The 16,502-nt window shown below is 41.7% G+C and overlaps 1 protein-coding gene across 1 annotated transcript in view; it reads right to left on the bottom strand.

Annotated features, from left to right (window-relative positions):
- Window positions 1-16,502, bottom strand: part of LOC139085399 (bridging integrator 2-like) — a 71,756-nt gene that overhangs the window by 13,488 nt on the left and 41,766 nt on the right. The gene's annotated exons all lie outside the window — the stretch shown is intronic.

The following is a 16,502-nucleotide window of genomic DNA, read 5'->3' as shown; positions in this document are numbered from 1 at the left end:
GACAGATCCTCCCTCCCCTCCCTTACAGTCATTTTCCCATGTGGGAAAGGAGACTCAGCTTCCAGCAGAAGCAGCCTCTGTTCTTCTGCTGGTGCCCTTGAGACTTGAGACGCAGCACCCAGCACGAAGGTGAACGAAGTAGGTTGCAGGCACCGTGTCGCCAGCAGCTGAAAGGTGTGGGTGAGATGGCGCTGATTACCAGGACTGGAGGGGAGCAGAGAGCAGGGTTCTGAGAACGGAAGAGAAAGGAAGAAAGAAATGCCCTGTGCGTCCATGAAAGGAGATATGGTGTATTGGGTGCCTCTCATGCATTTGTCCTTCAAAGACGAGGCCCCATCCCCATGAAGTTAGTGTGGCTGCTTCTCCCAGGGGTCCTTTCATGAGGCCAGGGAGACTGGAGAATTGTTTTCACTGAAGAAGCAAATCTGATCAGAAGACCCATTAGCCTGGCATGTGGTGAACAGTAACAATGTGTGGCCAGAAAGTTCATTCTCCTGCCCTCTTTCCCAGAACATCTTTACATCATCAACTCCTGTCCCTGTCACACAGGAGACAACTCATGAGGGCAGATTGCATGGTTTTCCTCCCAGATAATGACCCTGTCTTCCTAAACATTCCAGTACCCATCCTCCCTCTCAAGCCCGTTCTCACCCCCACATTTTTAACCAGTCCTTAAGGCCTCTCACTCACAGGGCCTTGAGCTCCATGCTACACTTGGCAGTCCCAGCAAAGTGCAGCCTATGAGAGCCTAGGAGCCAGCCCAGCCTGGCCGCAGCGACAGACTTTGCTTGCATCCCAAACAATTGTGCATCTGAAGCGGGTAAGTTTCCACTTGCTGTTATTGAGCTGGCAGTTTCTTACTTGGAATCAGGAAACGCTAGTCATTTGCTTGAAGGGAAAAAGAGGACTTGAACACAACCCTTTATTTTCTTTTCAGAGCTGCTCCTCTAGAGTGGCCAACGGAGAGATTTATAAAACTGCAGCCTGGTCCCTGATGATGAAATGCCAATTAATTTAGTTTTAAATGGGTCACTAAAAATCCCCAGTGGTGTTTTTTCTCATACCTTAATAGCAGCATTATGGGAAAGTGTAATACTTTAAGGAATTGCTTAGCATCTTTTACCCCAGAAGGAAACAAGTTCCATATCTTCTCTTATTCACTGGAATCTTTTCCTACCTCTGCGCTGTCAAATGTGTCAGAGGATAGTCTTTACAGAGTCTTTGGCTTTTTTCCCACTAGTAACCCTGTACATAGGAAAGCTTGCTCGACAGAGCACGCACAGTTAAAGATTTCCAGATACTGGCTGGAATATTCTGAGAACGGTGAGTCAGCTGTGATGACCAGAAACGACCCGCTGAGCCCTTCTCCCCAGCAGCACTGGGAGAGGCCTGTGGTTTTGACATCTGACCCTCTCATAAAGAGGAAGCTCTCTGGGATTCTCTTAAAACAGCTCAGACACAGGAGAAAGAGATTGATTCAACTTTGGCTGTCCCAGTGTTTCAGCTACTTTACTGCTCAGTGACACACTGGAAACAAAACTAAAAGGAGAGAAGGAAAGCTTGATTCCCTTTCATAACTGGACACACCAAAGCTGCACTGGAGAGTGTGGTGGACGGAACAATGCCCCATCCCCAAAGGCGTCCGTGTCCTGACCCCCAGAACCTTACGTGGAAAAGGGGACTTTGCTGATGTAAGTGAAAGATCTTCAGATGAGGGGAGTTGCTTGGATTTTCCAGGTGGAACCAATGTAATCACAAGAATCCTTATAAGTGAAAGAGAGAGGAAGGAGAGTGAGTGTCAGAGGGATGAGATGCAAGAAAAGACTTGACTGGCCATGATTGGCTTAAAGGATAGAAGGGCCAGGAGCCAAGAATGCAGGAGACCTCCAGAAGCCAGAAAAGGAGTGCAAACAGATTCTCCCCAGCAGCCTCCAGAAGAAATGCAGTCCTGCTGACTCCTTGATGTTAGCCTGGTGAGACCCATTGCAGGCTTCTGACCTCCACAACTGAAGGGAATGTGTTTGCACTGTTTGAAGCCTCTGAGTTTGCGGTAATTTGTTACACCAGCCATAGGAAACTAATACAGGGAAGAAGTTGAAAACACAGTGTTCTCTAGAAATGGGTGAACTAGACATCCCAAAGTAACCATTTACACCTGGGCAGATTACGTTCTCACTTGATCCTGCAACAACCCCACTAGCATGTAAACCATTTTACTAGAAAGTAAGCTTTGTGAGGGCAGAGTCCATGTTTGGTTCACTGCTATATTCCTGGCACCTAGAAAAACATCTGGTTCAATAAATGTTGGTGGATGTACTACTCAGGATATCACACTCTGGGCCAATCAGGTGGATATAATACAAGCTGCAGGCAAGGAAATCTTGGTTAGAAATGACCAACATGATGGGGCTGGCCCTGTGGCCTAGCGGCTAAGTTCACATGCTCCACTTTGGCAGCCCAGGCCCAGTTCTCAGGCACAGACCTACACCACTCATCAGCCATGCTGTGGCAGTGACCCACATACAAAATTGAGAAAGATTGGCACAGATGTTAGTTCAGGACAAATCTTCCTAGGCCAAAAAAGAAGAAGAAGAAGAGGAAGAAGAAGGAGAAGAAAGAAAAGAAATGACTAACATGTTTATTTATCTCAGCTCTCCCCATCCTATTCCTAAACCACCATCCTCCTGGGCCACCTCACTGATCTAGCCATAGACACCCCTCCTCCTCTCCAACACACCTCCCTATTCTAGTCTGCAGGATCTTTTGAAATTACATATTGGAGCATGTCTCCCCCCTACTCCCACCACAGGTCCTGGAACAGAGAACAAAATCTTTGACAGGGCCTGACATGCTCTCGCCCCTGCCTTCCCTCCCAGCCTCATCTTAAATCACTCTTGCCATGCCTCTCTTTGATCCACGCAGAAGCTCAATGTGCCAAGCCCCTCCTACTTCAGGGCCTGTGCACATACTGTTCCCTCTGTCTTGAATGTATTTCCTCCCCCAGTCTGCCCCCATCACTGCTCCTAGGTAACTCCTGCTACCATTCTTCATTTCTCTTGTTAAAGGTCATTTCCTCTGGAAAGCCTTCTGCGACCTACACTGCCAGATCAGTTGACAGCTCCCCACCCTCCTGCATGCTCTCAGAGCATCCTACACTTTTTCTTCATAGCATGTATCACTGACTTCTCAACACCTACCTGGCCCAAAACTTGTAAGTAAGAAAGCAATGCAAATTTGTGGCATAAGTGAATTTACTGAAGTTAAGTGATTTCCCTAAAGTCATACAGCTTGTAAAGGCGGGAGCTAGGAATAGAACACAGGTTTTCTGACTTCCACATCTTTCCCGATTCCACATGGCCCCTCTGAATAATTCCTGTTGGGGAGTCTGAAAAACAGAAACGCTACCAAGACTGGGGCAGTGACTGCTGTAGAGCTGAACTGCAGACAAACAATAGACTCAGATCAGGCAGCCTGTCACACGGACATCAGAGACAGGACCTCTGGCTTTGAGCACGGTGTTTCTTGGTCCAGGAGGAGGGGAGGCAAGCTCTCCAGAAAGCCTGACAAACCCCTGACAGATTGCTCAGGAAATAGCACTCATCCACCACACTTTGCAATCAAATTTGTGCATAAGGACACAAAGACCATCAAAAGCGAGTTAGCAAATTGTGAGTCTCATAGTAGGTACCTGCCATGGACTGAACTGTATCTCCACAAAATTCGTATGTTGAAGCCCTATTGCTCAATACAACTGTATTTGGAGATAAGACTTTTAAGACATAATAAAGGTTAAATGGGGGCCGGCCCTGTGGCCGTGTGGTTATGTTCGTGCGCTCCACATCAGTGGCCCGGGGTTTCACCAGTTCGGATCCTGGGCGTGGACATGGCACCGCTCATCAAGCCATGCTGAGGCAGCATCCCACATAGTACAACCAGAGGCACTCACAGCTAGAATATACAACTATGTACTGGGGGGCTTTGGAGAGAAGAAGAAGAAGGGAAAAAAAAAAAGGAAGATTGGCAACAGATGTTAGCTCAAGTGCCAATCTTTAAAAAAAAAAAATTAAGGTTAAATGAAGTCATAAGGGTGGGGTCCCAATCTGATAGGATTAGTGGCCTTATAAGAAGAGGAAGAGAGAGCCAGGAAAGCCACGTGAGGACCCGGGAGAAGGTGGCTCTCTGTAAGCAGGAAGAGAGCTCTCACCAGAACCCTACCGTGCTGGCACACTCGTCTCAGACTTCCAACCCCCAAAGATGCGAGAAAAAAATTTGCTGTTGTTTAAACCACCCAATCTATGGTATCTTGTTAATGGCAGCCCAAGCTGACTAAGACAACGCCCAAGTATTTGTAGCATTAATTTAAATTGTACAATGGTTCTAGATAAGAAGATTACAGCAAAGTTAATTTCTGATAAAAGAGTTATAGCGGATATCTGCTATTCTGCCAGTCCAACATCAATGCCCCTGTTCTTTTAGTAACAGCACCTGATTTTCCTTTGGAAAATACTGGATGTCTTCCTATCACCACCCCAAACTTATGACTGCAGCAGTCCCGGTCAAATTGTCAATTATGTCATACCTCCCTCTTGCCAAGAAGTGGTCCCATGACCCAAACCAGGCTGTAGCAGGAATTTGAAAGTTGAGCACAGTGACACAAGAACTGAAAAATATTGAGGCTAACTTACTTTGATGATAGTACCCAGGAAAAAATACTGCCCAAGAAGTCCCACCATCTAGATTCCGGGAGCTACCCCGATTCGCAACTTTTCCAAAGTCTGGTTGGTCAGTTGCTTCTTCGCTTCAATGAGCCACCCATATCCTTCCAATGAATTATTTTATAGTTTTAATCAGTCAGATTTGCTTTTGGCTGCTTGCAACTAAAGAACTCTGACTGATATATGAGTCTGTCAAATCTGTGCTACTGGTTTTTTTTAATGCCAGTGAATTATTTTGATACAATCATACAACTAAAATCCATATATATCATCGAAGACTATCTATGATTTGGAGAGAATTTTATTTAGTGATTAGTATACACATTTAAAAATGTACTGTATTTCTGGAAATATTCTTTCTACTGATTTTTTTTTATCAGCAGGAGAGCCCTAATATTTAGGGTTATCTGGGTAACTCATCTGGAGTTCATCTGGAGTTTCTATTCTGAAACATTTGCAGAACAATGAGGAGAATAAAGAGGGTAATATATATTTTAATATTAAAATGGCATGGATGCCACAAAACTGAAAGATAGTACAATCCACCTAGCAAATCAATTTCAATCAAATTCTAATCGCTCTTTTGCTTGGAGTTTGGATTTGGGCTTATTATTCTCAGGCTGTCTTAGCTATTCTGAAAATCCACATCAAAGATCTGGAGCCAGACAGTGAATCAGAGGGAGCCCTGAGGGCAAATTACCATGGCATTTGTGGTAACATTTGTAAATTGAGGAAACTCAGCTCTCTTTTCCAGGCTTGGTAATTTATACTTTTCCATTTTGATGAAGAGGAATGGAGGATGGGGAAATGCTTGATGCGTAGTGATGAACACTTAAGAACAATTCGTTTGCTCACTGAAATAGCTCTGACATTTAAAATTGTCTTCTTTTAAGAGCACTTTAATTTGCAATTTTTTATGGTGAAGTATATCCTTCTTACAAAAGGACTGTATAAAACATGTCTGTAGAGGTTAAAGAAGCATCATGAACTCCTGTGGCGTTTGATAAGTAGAACATTACCAGCGCCTTAGAGCCGCTTGTGTGCCCCTCTCCAATTCTTCTGGATCCCTCTCCCACGGAAGTAGCTGCCATCCTGTATTTTGTACTGATCATTCTCTTGCACTTCTTTAGTTTTATCTCATATGTATGGTCTCTAAAGAATACCTTGTGCATCTTCCTTTGTGATTTGCATATTTTGTTCAACGTTGTTTTTTAAATTACTTAAGATTGGTGTATGTACCTTAGTTCATTCCTTCTGCATTACTATACAGTACTCCAATTGTTAATATACTATAATGAGTTTATCCATTTATGAATCATTTGTGAATTTTCGCTCTTAAGAGTAAGGCTTCTGTGAACATGTTTTTCTATTGCACATGTGCAAAACTATCCTTAAAATACATCCTGGGATTGGAATTGCTAGGTCACAGGTTGTACACACAAGTTCAACTCTTCTAGGAGATGCAAATATTTTTTGACAAGGTTGTGCCATTTTATATTCTCATATGGAACTGACAGTATCCATTGCTCTATAGGCTTGGGTTGAGGAGAGAAACATGGCTTAATGGCCCTGGTGACTCTCTCACTCCAGAAGGATGACAAGAGGATAGGGGATCCAGACAACATGCTAACTCTTCTGCCTTGAATTTTCCCCACGTGGTCCTAATGAGTGTAATTGTGTCCCTTCCATGACAGGGAATGGTGACTTTTAAGTTGCTATCAATCTGTTAGACGTATAATGGTAGCTGTGGTAGCATCTGAGATGGTTCTCAATGAATCTTGCCTCTTAATATTCACCTCCTTGTATACTGAAGTCCCACAAATACAGCTGATCTGAGTAAACAATAACATATCTCAGAAATGATGGACTGTGATTTCTGTGGTGAGGTCATAAAGGACATCACAGCTTTGCCTGGCTTTCTTTTGGATCACTTGTTCTGGAAGAAGCCAGCTGCCATGCTGTAAGGACACTCAAGCCGTTTCCCCACGTGGGAACAGCCAACATCAACTTGCTAGCCATACAAGTGAGGCATCTTGGGAGCAGATCTTCTAGTCCCCATGAAGCCTTTCGAAGACTACAGCCCTGCTAACTTTTTCACTGCAACCTCATGAGACATCACAGGTAAGAACTGCCCAACTAAGCCACTCTCACATTCCTGACCACAGAAACTATGTGAGATAATAGAGGTTAATTGTTTTAAGCTGTTAAATTTTGGGGCAAAAGATAACTGATAACTGTTACTGCTCTTCTTGATTTTAGCTTGCATTTCCCTCATTAGTCATGAGGTTGACACCTTTCCTATGATTATGGACTATTTGTGTTTCTCTCCTGTAAATATCTGGCTCATATGTTTTCCCCATTTTTATATTGGTTTATTTGCCTGTTTCTTACTGATTCTTCAAAGTTTTTATATTCGAGACACTAATCTTTTGTCGATAATATGAGTTGCAAATAATTTCTCCAAATTTTGGGGTTATCTTCTTATTCTTGTTACTACATCTTTTATCACCTGAGGAGTTACAGTGTCCGAAAAGATTCTTTTGAAACTGATGTCAAAGAGTGTACTGCCTATATTCTCTTCCAAAAGACTTATTGTCTCAGGCCTAATCTTTAGGTCTTTGATCCATTTTGAGTTTATTTTGGTGTGTGGTGAAAAAGAATGGTCAATTTTCAATCTTTTGCATGTGGCTGTCCAGTTTTCCCAGCACCATTTGTTGAAGAGACTTTCTTTTCTCCATTGTAGGCCCTCTGCTCTAAATTTTTAATTTTAATGTAGAGTATATTAACCTTTTCCTGCATAATTTGTACCTTTGTATCTTCTTTAAGAAATGCTTCCTTACTCAAGAGTTTGAAGATATTCCCTATATGCTATTTTGAAATTTATGGTTGTACTTTTCACATTAAGGCTCTAATCACCTAGACTGATTTTTGTTTAGAATATAAGATAAGGATTTATTTTCAGGTTTTTTTAAATGTATGGTAACCAAATTGTCCTTAAGCCTTTTATGAAATAATATCCTCTTTCTCAATGATCTATACAAATCAAGTTTCCATATATGCACAGATTTCTTTCTGAACTCCATTTTCTGCTCTATTCTGTTCCATTTGTCTGTTTGTTCTGCATCAACATCATATTGCTAATTATATAGTCTGATAATAAGTCATCATATCCAGTAATGCAACTTTTCCCACCTTTCTTCTTCCTCCTTGGTATTTTATTCTTCCATGTAAATTTTCAAATCCGCTTGTTGAATTCCACAAAAACCACAGTAGTATTTTTGTTTTATCGGAATTTCATCAAATCTATAGATCAATTTGGAGAGAACTGAAGATCTTTACAGATCAGAGTCTTCTATCGATGAACATTATATCTCTTTCTATTTAGACATTCTTTAACTTCTTTTGATAAAGTTTTATCATTTTTCCATAAAGGTATTGTATATTTTTGTTAGATTTATTTCCAGTTATCTTATATGTTTGCACCGTTATAAACAGTATTTTTAAATAAAGTTTTCTAAATAATTATTGCTTATGTATAGAAGTGCAATTGACACACACATACCGTCATGGGGTGACAGGGATACATTCTGAGGAATGAGCCGTTAGGCCGTTTCAGCGGTTGTGGGAACATCATAGAGGGTACTTACACAAACCTACATGGTATAGCCTATGACACACCTAGGCTATATGGTACTAGTCTTATGGGACTACTGTCATATCTGTGGTCCATCCTTAACTGAAACATGGTTATGTGGCACATAACTGTATATATACATATATATACATATTTACTTTGCAACTCTTATCTAGCAACTCTGACACAATATTTTTATTATAATAACTTTTTGTAGATTTATTTTCTTCACAGATAATCATATCACCTGCAAATCACATTCATTTTGTTTCTCTTTTAATCTTTAAACCTTTTCTTCTTCAAGTCTCACCACATAATGCTGAATAGAAGTGGTAATAATGGGCCTCTCTGGTTTCTAATTTTAAAGATTTTTTTATTTTTTTCCTTTTTCTCCCAAAGCCCCCAGGGACATACGTGTATATTTTTAGTTGTGGGTCCTTCCAGTTGTGGCACGTGGGATGCCATCTCAGCATGGCTTGATGAGCAGTGCCATGTCCATGCCCAGGATCCGAACTGGCGAAACCCTGGGCCATGGGAGCAGAGGGTGTGAACTTAACCACTCGGCCATGGGGCTGGCCCCTGTCTTGTTTCTAATTTTAAAGCGAATGCTTTTTCAACATTTTAACATCAAATATGACATCTGCTGTAGGCTTTTTGTACATGCTTGCAGCCACTGTCATGTGCTTCTGAGGTCCCTGTCGTTGACTGAGATAAAGAGTCTGAGTAAAGGTTAATTAAAGGAGTTTATTCAATAATCAAAGTGAGGAATATGAATCCCAGGAAACAGTTCAACAGAGCATTCTGGGGAACTGCTCTGTGTCTACAGATGTGAGTGCAGTTTATACACCTTTTAACAAAGCAGTGTACACACAGGAAAGGGCTTACACATCTAATAGTCATCTACTTCAAGGATAAAGAACTTTTTGGCTATGCATCAAACAAGGCTTGTACAGTTGGTGCTATCTATGCGTGGAGAGGCAAGGGCCATGGTCATTTTCCCCTCAGTCTCCAAGAAATGCAGCTGGGAAATGTGACAGTGAGGTACCATTGTCTCTCCCTGTTGCTGATTCATCCTGCTGGCGCCTTCAGTCATGAGACAAGGGGTCACAAGGTCATTTAGACACAGGCTTAGGAGGCCTGCACGGCTGCTTCACAGCACAGCATGGATTTCTACTGACCGACTTTAAGCCTATGCAGCTTGCTTGTCAGATTCGCCTGGTAGACCAGGGAGGGGGGTCCCAGTTTCGTTCATACCCTTTTCAGCTGAAGTAATTCTCCCAGCAGCTAGGGGTGCTGCTGTATAGACAGCCCCTGACTGTCAGCCCCCTTCAGCTGAAAAAAGTCACCTGGCCTATGTCACACCCACTTCCTGGGGCAGTCCACCTCTGGTGACTGGTTGACATGAGGTAAGGCCCAATTTTCTCCAAGTCAGGATAACTCCAAGGGGCCCGCCTCATTCCAGAGCTCTCTTGAGGAATGGCTCTTTCCCTGAGGCCACACTGCAGCCCACTTCTCCTCCGTCTACACCATCCTGCTTCCTTCCTTTCCCTTCCCTCTGTGCTGACACCAAGAACAATCCCTCATAAACCCGCCGGTTAATCTCCGTCTCAGACTTCTTCCTGAGGAAGCCGAGCTGTGACAATGACTGTTATCAGTTTGCCAAGGATTTTTGTAATCTAAATAAATGTTATGTTTTCCTAACGTTTTTTCTACATCTGCTGGAATAATCACATGATTTTTCTCTTTTGTTTGTGAGGTAGTAAACAAATTAAAAGTAAACCAATATTACACTCGTGGGATAAATGCAATTTGATCATAAAGTACTATTTTTTAATATACATTTTCAGATTCAATTTGCTATTATGAATTTTGCTTAGGATTTCTGTATCTATGGTCATGATTGAGAGTAAGCTGTTTTGTTTTTTCAGTTTTTGGTTTTGCTTGTCATGTCCTTGTCTAGATTTGACATCAACATGATATTGGCTTTATAAAATAAGTTAGAAGTATTTTCTCAGTTTTTATTCTCTGAAAGAGTTTGTGTAAGATTAGAATTATCTGAAGATCAAAATTTCTTTGTGCAAAGATTTTTAACCATTAATTTCATTTCTTTAATTGTTATAAGATTACTCATATTCTCTTTCTTTTGGGGATAGATTTAGCAGCTTGCTGTGTTTGTTGTATTTCTTTGCTGTTTGTTTGGGTTTTTTTTGACGAGGAAGATTCACCCTGAGTTAACATCCATTGCCCATCTTCCTCTTTTTTTTTTACTTGAGGAAGATCAGCCCTGAACTAACATCTGTGCCAATCTTCCTCTATTTTTTTTGTGTGGGATGCCTCCACAGCATGGCTGATGAGTGGAGTAGGTCTGCACCTGGGATCCGAACCCACGAACCCAGGCCACTGAAGCAGAGATATCTCATGTGCTCAAAAGGGGTTCAAGATCCCCAAGCTTTGGCAGAAACCCTCAGAGTGAAGATTGGTTTGAACTTGCTTGCCTTCCAGAGTTCCTGCTTTGGGGGATGTTTTTGGTTTCCTTACTTTTGTGTCAACTTGCTAGGGTATGAAGGAAGGAAGGAAGACTTTTAAAAAACTATTTATCCAAGATTTCAGTGTTTCAAATAGGAACGTCATTCTGGATAGTCTACCACACTACCAGAAGTGGACATATAAATTACCTTTCCAACATTTTTTTAATCAATTAAAATAACAGAATAAATTAGTAAAACAATCCAGAATCAATTAAAACTCACGTGAAAGAGCCTGTATAGGATCCGAGCTGTAGAACGCAGTTGGCAACAATCACTTAGTAGAGTTTAGTTATGTGTCAGAGACTCCGCCAAGCTTTCTCCTCTGAACACAAGCTTCCGCCTAAGAATTTACTAATTCTCAAACCTCTGATGAGATAATCATTCATTTGTCTCACAGAAATATCCACAATTGAATATAAACAAGCACAACTGAACAAGACTTACTATGATCCAGTTCTCCAACTGAGTGAGAAGTCTCAGGCCAGTAATATTGATGAACAAAGTCTGTCTTTATTGCTGGGTTTGGTTCTCTGTCCCCTGATACTTTCAATTCTAAGGGTTGATTAAAGTGAAGGGAGCATTATGTGAACATCTGGGGCCCAGTTCAAGCTATCCTCTAAGCTCTTTACTACCAAGGGGAAAGTTAATTGACATGTAATGTTTCTGAAAGGTACAAGTTAAAGCCAGGGTAGTAAATAGATTTCACCTCAAGCGCCAGCTTCCAACAGTCGGTAGGAACTCCTTGGATCACGTGCTGCAGAGGATTAGAGGGTTATATCCCCATTCCAAGGCAAAGAGAGCAGCAATCCATTAGAGGTATCTGTCACGGGTGAGAGGCAGGGTGGGAATGGAGAGTGGTTAAGTAAGAGGAGAAATTTGCGAATGAATGAGAAGTGGCGTTTACAATTGGAGTTACCTTTCTCTTCAAAACTGTAGGTTTGGAGTGCATGAGTTACTGGAACTGGGGTCCATACAGCTGTTGCAGCACCAGCTGACAATGTTAATGATCTCAGGTTGGAGCTACATCAGAACCTCAAACAAGAGCTCTTCCTCTGGCCAAGCCAGCCTAGGAGGAGGTACCAGGGTTTGCAGCCTTGAATTGCATTTGCAGCCATAGGCTGATAGCAGAAATACGTTCACCAGATAGGGGCAGGCAAGGGACTGAACTTGATTCTGTAGTTATGAGGGGCTGGCTAACAGTGTAAATTTATTCTTTATTATGAGAGAAATGATACATATTCTGATAATATCATTAAAATCTATAGGGAGCTTTGGAATTTGTTATTTCAAAACAGAAAAAATAATAGAATATTTTTATGGGGAAAAAACTTTTTAAAATTTTGTGCTCAAAATAGGACATAATTATGTAGGAAAGGATATATAATCAAGTTAGCTAGAAATGGAATTTTATCCATTTGCATGCTTTACTTGGAAGACTCACATGTAAATTACTGCATTGTTCTCCCTCACATAACCTTCCTTCCAAATGCTAGTTTGAGAATAAATTGAGAATAGATTTACCGCTATAACTTCTCCCACCTCATCTCCCAAAACTCTACTGTTGTTCTATGTTGAAATGTATCCAGAACATAAAACATAAAGCAGAACTATATTTTATGATTGAGTAGATTAGGTTATAAAAGTATATGAGGGCCCTCCATAACAGCAAACCAACCTTTGAAGAAAGAATAAAGAAGAACTCTAAGATCCCGCCAGTCTGCCCAGGTTCCTCAGGCAAAAGCTTAAAGTGAGGAATCTTGTTTCCACACTTACCATGGTCTGTTGGGTATATTGGGCCTTGCAACTTTTAAAAATTATTGTTTTATTTAATTGATCCAGAACAATCTTTTAGGAGAAATATTTCAAGTTTGACTGTGCTCAGAATCTTTGTCTTTAGATGGAGCAAAGAAGTCAGGAGGTGTTCCCTTTCACCTCTGGTTTAGGAAATACATTGGCATGTGGAAATACAATTCTGGCCATGAGATTGCAGCAAAACCCAGTTTGGGTGGGTCTTGGGGCAGGGCGGGGTGTAGAGCATTGTTACAGTTTTTACTTGATATTCAAGCTAGGTGTCAGAGACCTGTTACAAAGACCAGCTCTTATCACAAGGATTCTGGCTATTTGATGTTGGTTTAAACAAATAAATTTGCAAATTTCCATAGGGCCAGCCACGTCCATAGGGCAGGGAGTCCAGTGTATCTTAAAATAGGTTACTAATTTTCTTCATATCAGTCGGGTTTTCTAACACACTTTCTTATAAATCAATCAGATTAATTTCATTTTATTTTAAACTGGCTTTTATGCAGAAAGGATTTATTAAATCCTCTCCTATGATGATCCATGAGCCCTCTTTTCTTCCTGCAATTTTTCTAAGCAGCTTGTGTGTTTGGGCCAGTCTGCCAGAATGTACTTGATACTATGGAAACATCTGTGTCTCACGGCAATCGGATCTAGGGCATTTATTTCTACTCCCTGGATAAGATCCATAGGAAGCTGGCAGTCTTTCACGAAACGCTTATTTCAGAAACAATATGCTGTTTCCTGAATTGGGGGTTCCCTAAAAATCTCGTTTCTGGAACTGGAAGTCTTACGCTAATGGTAGTTTTCAGATTTTCCTCTGGCTCGAAGTAAATCATGTGGATTCTGTTTAACAATTGAAACTGTTCAGAAAAATATGACTCATATTCTAAATATTGACTATCTCCAAGTGTTTAACCTCTTTTTTGTTTTTTTATGCTTAAATCCTCGTGAGCCTCTGTTCTTACATCCTGTCGTGTATGCTACATAACATTCAGTCCCTCTTGCTCTGCTCTTGGCTTTAAGTATATATAGTTCAGTAGATTTTTTACAAAGGCAGGAGTTCCACTAACACTTACAATAGAGATTTCCAGACCTCACCCTCAAAGCTTCTGATTTTTGTGGATCTGGGACAGGGCCTGGAAATCTACATATTTTTAAAACTTCCCTTCCTTTCAGCTTTGCTGTGAACCTAAAACTGCTCTAAAAAATAAGCCATTGTTTAAAAATCCAAAATAAGTTAAAAAAAAAAACAAAACACCACCCCTCAGTGATTCTAACAGTAAGCCCACTTTGAGAACCCCTGGAAATTTCTCTGAGAACATTAAAAATCTTGTTGACACTCATGTCTAAATTCCTCTGGTTCCCTCTAGTGGACTAAAATAAAATGCACTTTCTACAACTCATCTAAGCCATTACCAGTGAAATTAGATTAAAATGCACATAAAGGCAAATTATGAGATGCATTCTGAAGAAAGGCATCATGCACCGAGGGAAATGGGTCTGGGCCCTAAACAGGTGGAGAAACCCCACCATATCTGCTTTATGGCTGGATTTGCCTGGGGGAGCCCAGCTTGGCACTGGGTAGGGAAGCCCCGGGCAGAGCTCTCTCATCGCCATTCATCCCTTGCAGATTACATTCAGGCATCTCTCCCCAGACACGGAGCTCTGCTGCTGGTTGGAATTTCTGAGGACAGAGCAGAATGAAGCTTTAGAACGCAGTACATTTTATGTTGAATTCATGTAATTCACTATACTCAATGCATCTTCTTCTACTGAGAAAGGAGAAATTAAAGGGAAATAGAATCTAGTTAAATCCCCAATGTGCTCAAGGTAGATAACCCTGCCAGGTGACACGCTGGGCAGATTCCAGAGGCACCAGGTGGAATTTACAGGCATGCCTGTCTCTGGTACTACCTTTGCATTACTCCTGGGTTGGAGTAGTACAAAAATTCTTCCTTTGGGGTAGCCCTTGATCCAAACAGGCATTACAGTCAGCGGGTCCTGCCGATTCCTCTATTATTGCAGCCAGCAAATCAGCAACTCGCACCAGCCTGAGGGGCGTGTGAACCCAGTGCCTGATTAGCTTCCGTGAGTTAAGGAAGGTCAGCCCTAGAATCGATCTTTGAGGTTTGCAATTCAATCCCCTCATTAAGCAGATAAGGAAACAGGGCACTGGAATTCAGATCTTTTGTATCCTGCTTAAATACTTATTCCCAGTAGAATATTCCAAACCAATGGAATAAGTATTCCAAAAGGATACAAATGATCTGCTGTCTCGTTGCAACCTAAAGATCTTGTGAGTGGAGAGGGCACAGCTTGGGTACTAAAAAGGGGCAATTGTGAATTAAAATACATGCAGCCACCTTAATCCTATAACTCCTCTAATTGGAGAGATACAGATCACCCTTCGAAACCAACCAACTACTCTCTGTATCCCTTTCAAATCTGCCTTCTTCTCTCCACTGGCACCCTCCTGGTCCTGGCCATCTGCAGTGGTCTCCCTAACTCTACTATGGCCACCCTCTTCACTACATTTTTCAAACTATAGCCAGGGTGATATTTTTAAAGTGCCAATCTCTTCAAGTCACTCTTGCTTAAAACCCTTCAATGTCTTCCCATTGTGCTTAGAATAAAAATCCAAACTCATTAGCATGATTTGTAAGGCTGGCTATGATATGTACCAACTCGGGTCATAGTGGGCTAATTATAGTTCCTTAAATATGCCTTAGTCATTTACGCTTCCATCCCTTGATAAATGCTTTTCCCTTGCCTCCACCTTCCCCCACTTCATTGCATTTCCACTCTGTTCTCTTAGTTAATACCTACTCCTTAAGCATCACTTCCTGCTCTCAGCCCCCAGAGCACCCTCTGGTCCCCCCTCAGTAACGTCCATCATCTTGCCCTCGCTTGCCTCTGTCTCCCTGGCTGGAGGCAAGGAAGAAGCACTGTTACCCCCCATGGTGGGCAGAATTCCAAGATACCCCACCACCACTAGTGTGCCCACATCTTTCCCCAGTTAGTCAATGAAACCCTAACCTAGGTGCTGCTGTGAACGGATTTTGCAGGCATGATTTAGGTCCTAAATCGGTTGACTTTCAGATAGGGAGATTATCCTTGCTGAGCCTGACCTAATCAGATGAGCCTTTAAAGGGACTGGGCTCTTCCTGGAAAGAGAGACTCAAACATGAGGGAGATTTGATGCAAGGGAGATTCTCCATCACTGACTTTGACAATGGAGGGGCCACATGCTAGGGAAGATTGCGCAGCCTCGAAGCAGGCTTGGTATACGACCAGCAACCAAAACAATACTAGCTATTATCACCTGGTCCACCTCATGAATGGGGTAGAGAGCAAAAACTTTACCTCTACACAGCTTAGGTTCTCAGCTGGGACTCTGCACAAAAAGACAGATTAACAAGAGAAAACCAGTTTATTAACACACGCAGCACACATCACCCGGGAGAAACCTAAGCTAAAAGTAGCTCAAAGTGGTGGCTTAGAATTTTGGCTTAGGTAGCGTCTTCAACAAAAAACAGTATATTTGTAGGGAAATGACAGGACAATGTTAAGCCGTTTTAAGCTTTCAAGGGTGGCAAATTGTGGGAAGGTAACTATATACGGGAGAGGATGAATGGAGGGAGGTTTCCAGATTCCTCTGGTGCTGCTTCTGGTCTGGTAAGAGTCTGTTTCCAGTAAAAGGAGATTTTATAGCTGCCTTGAGGCAGAAATGGGGGAGCTTTTTCTGTTTGCTGCTTCTCAATTGCCTTCAGCTCAAAATAATTTTTATGTCAAAAAGGAACATTTTAGGGTGATATATTCTTGTTT

Source organism: Equus przewalskii, chromosome 9 (genome assembly GCF_037783145.1).
Source record: "Equus przewalskii isolate Varuska chromosome 9, EquPr2, whole genome shotgun sequence".
NCBI lineage: Eukaryota > Metazoa > Chordata > Mammalia > Perissodactyla > Equidae > Equus > Equus przewalskii.
This window is presented reverse-complemented; position numbering and strand designations above follow the sequence as displayed.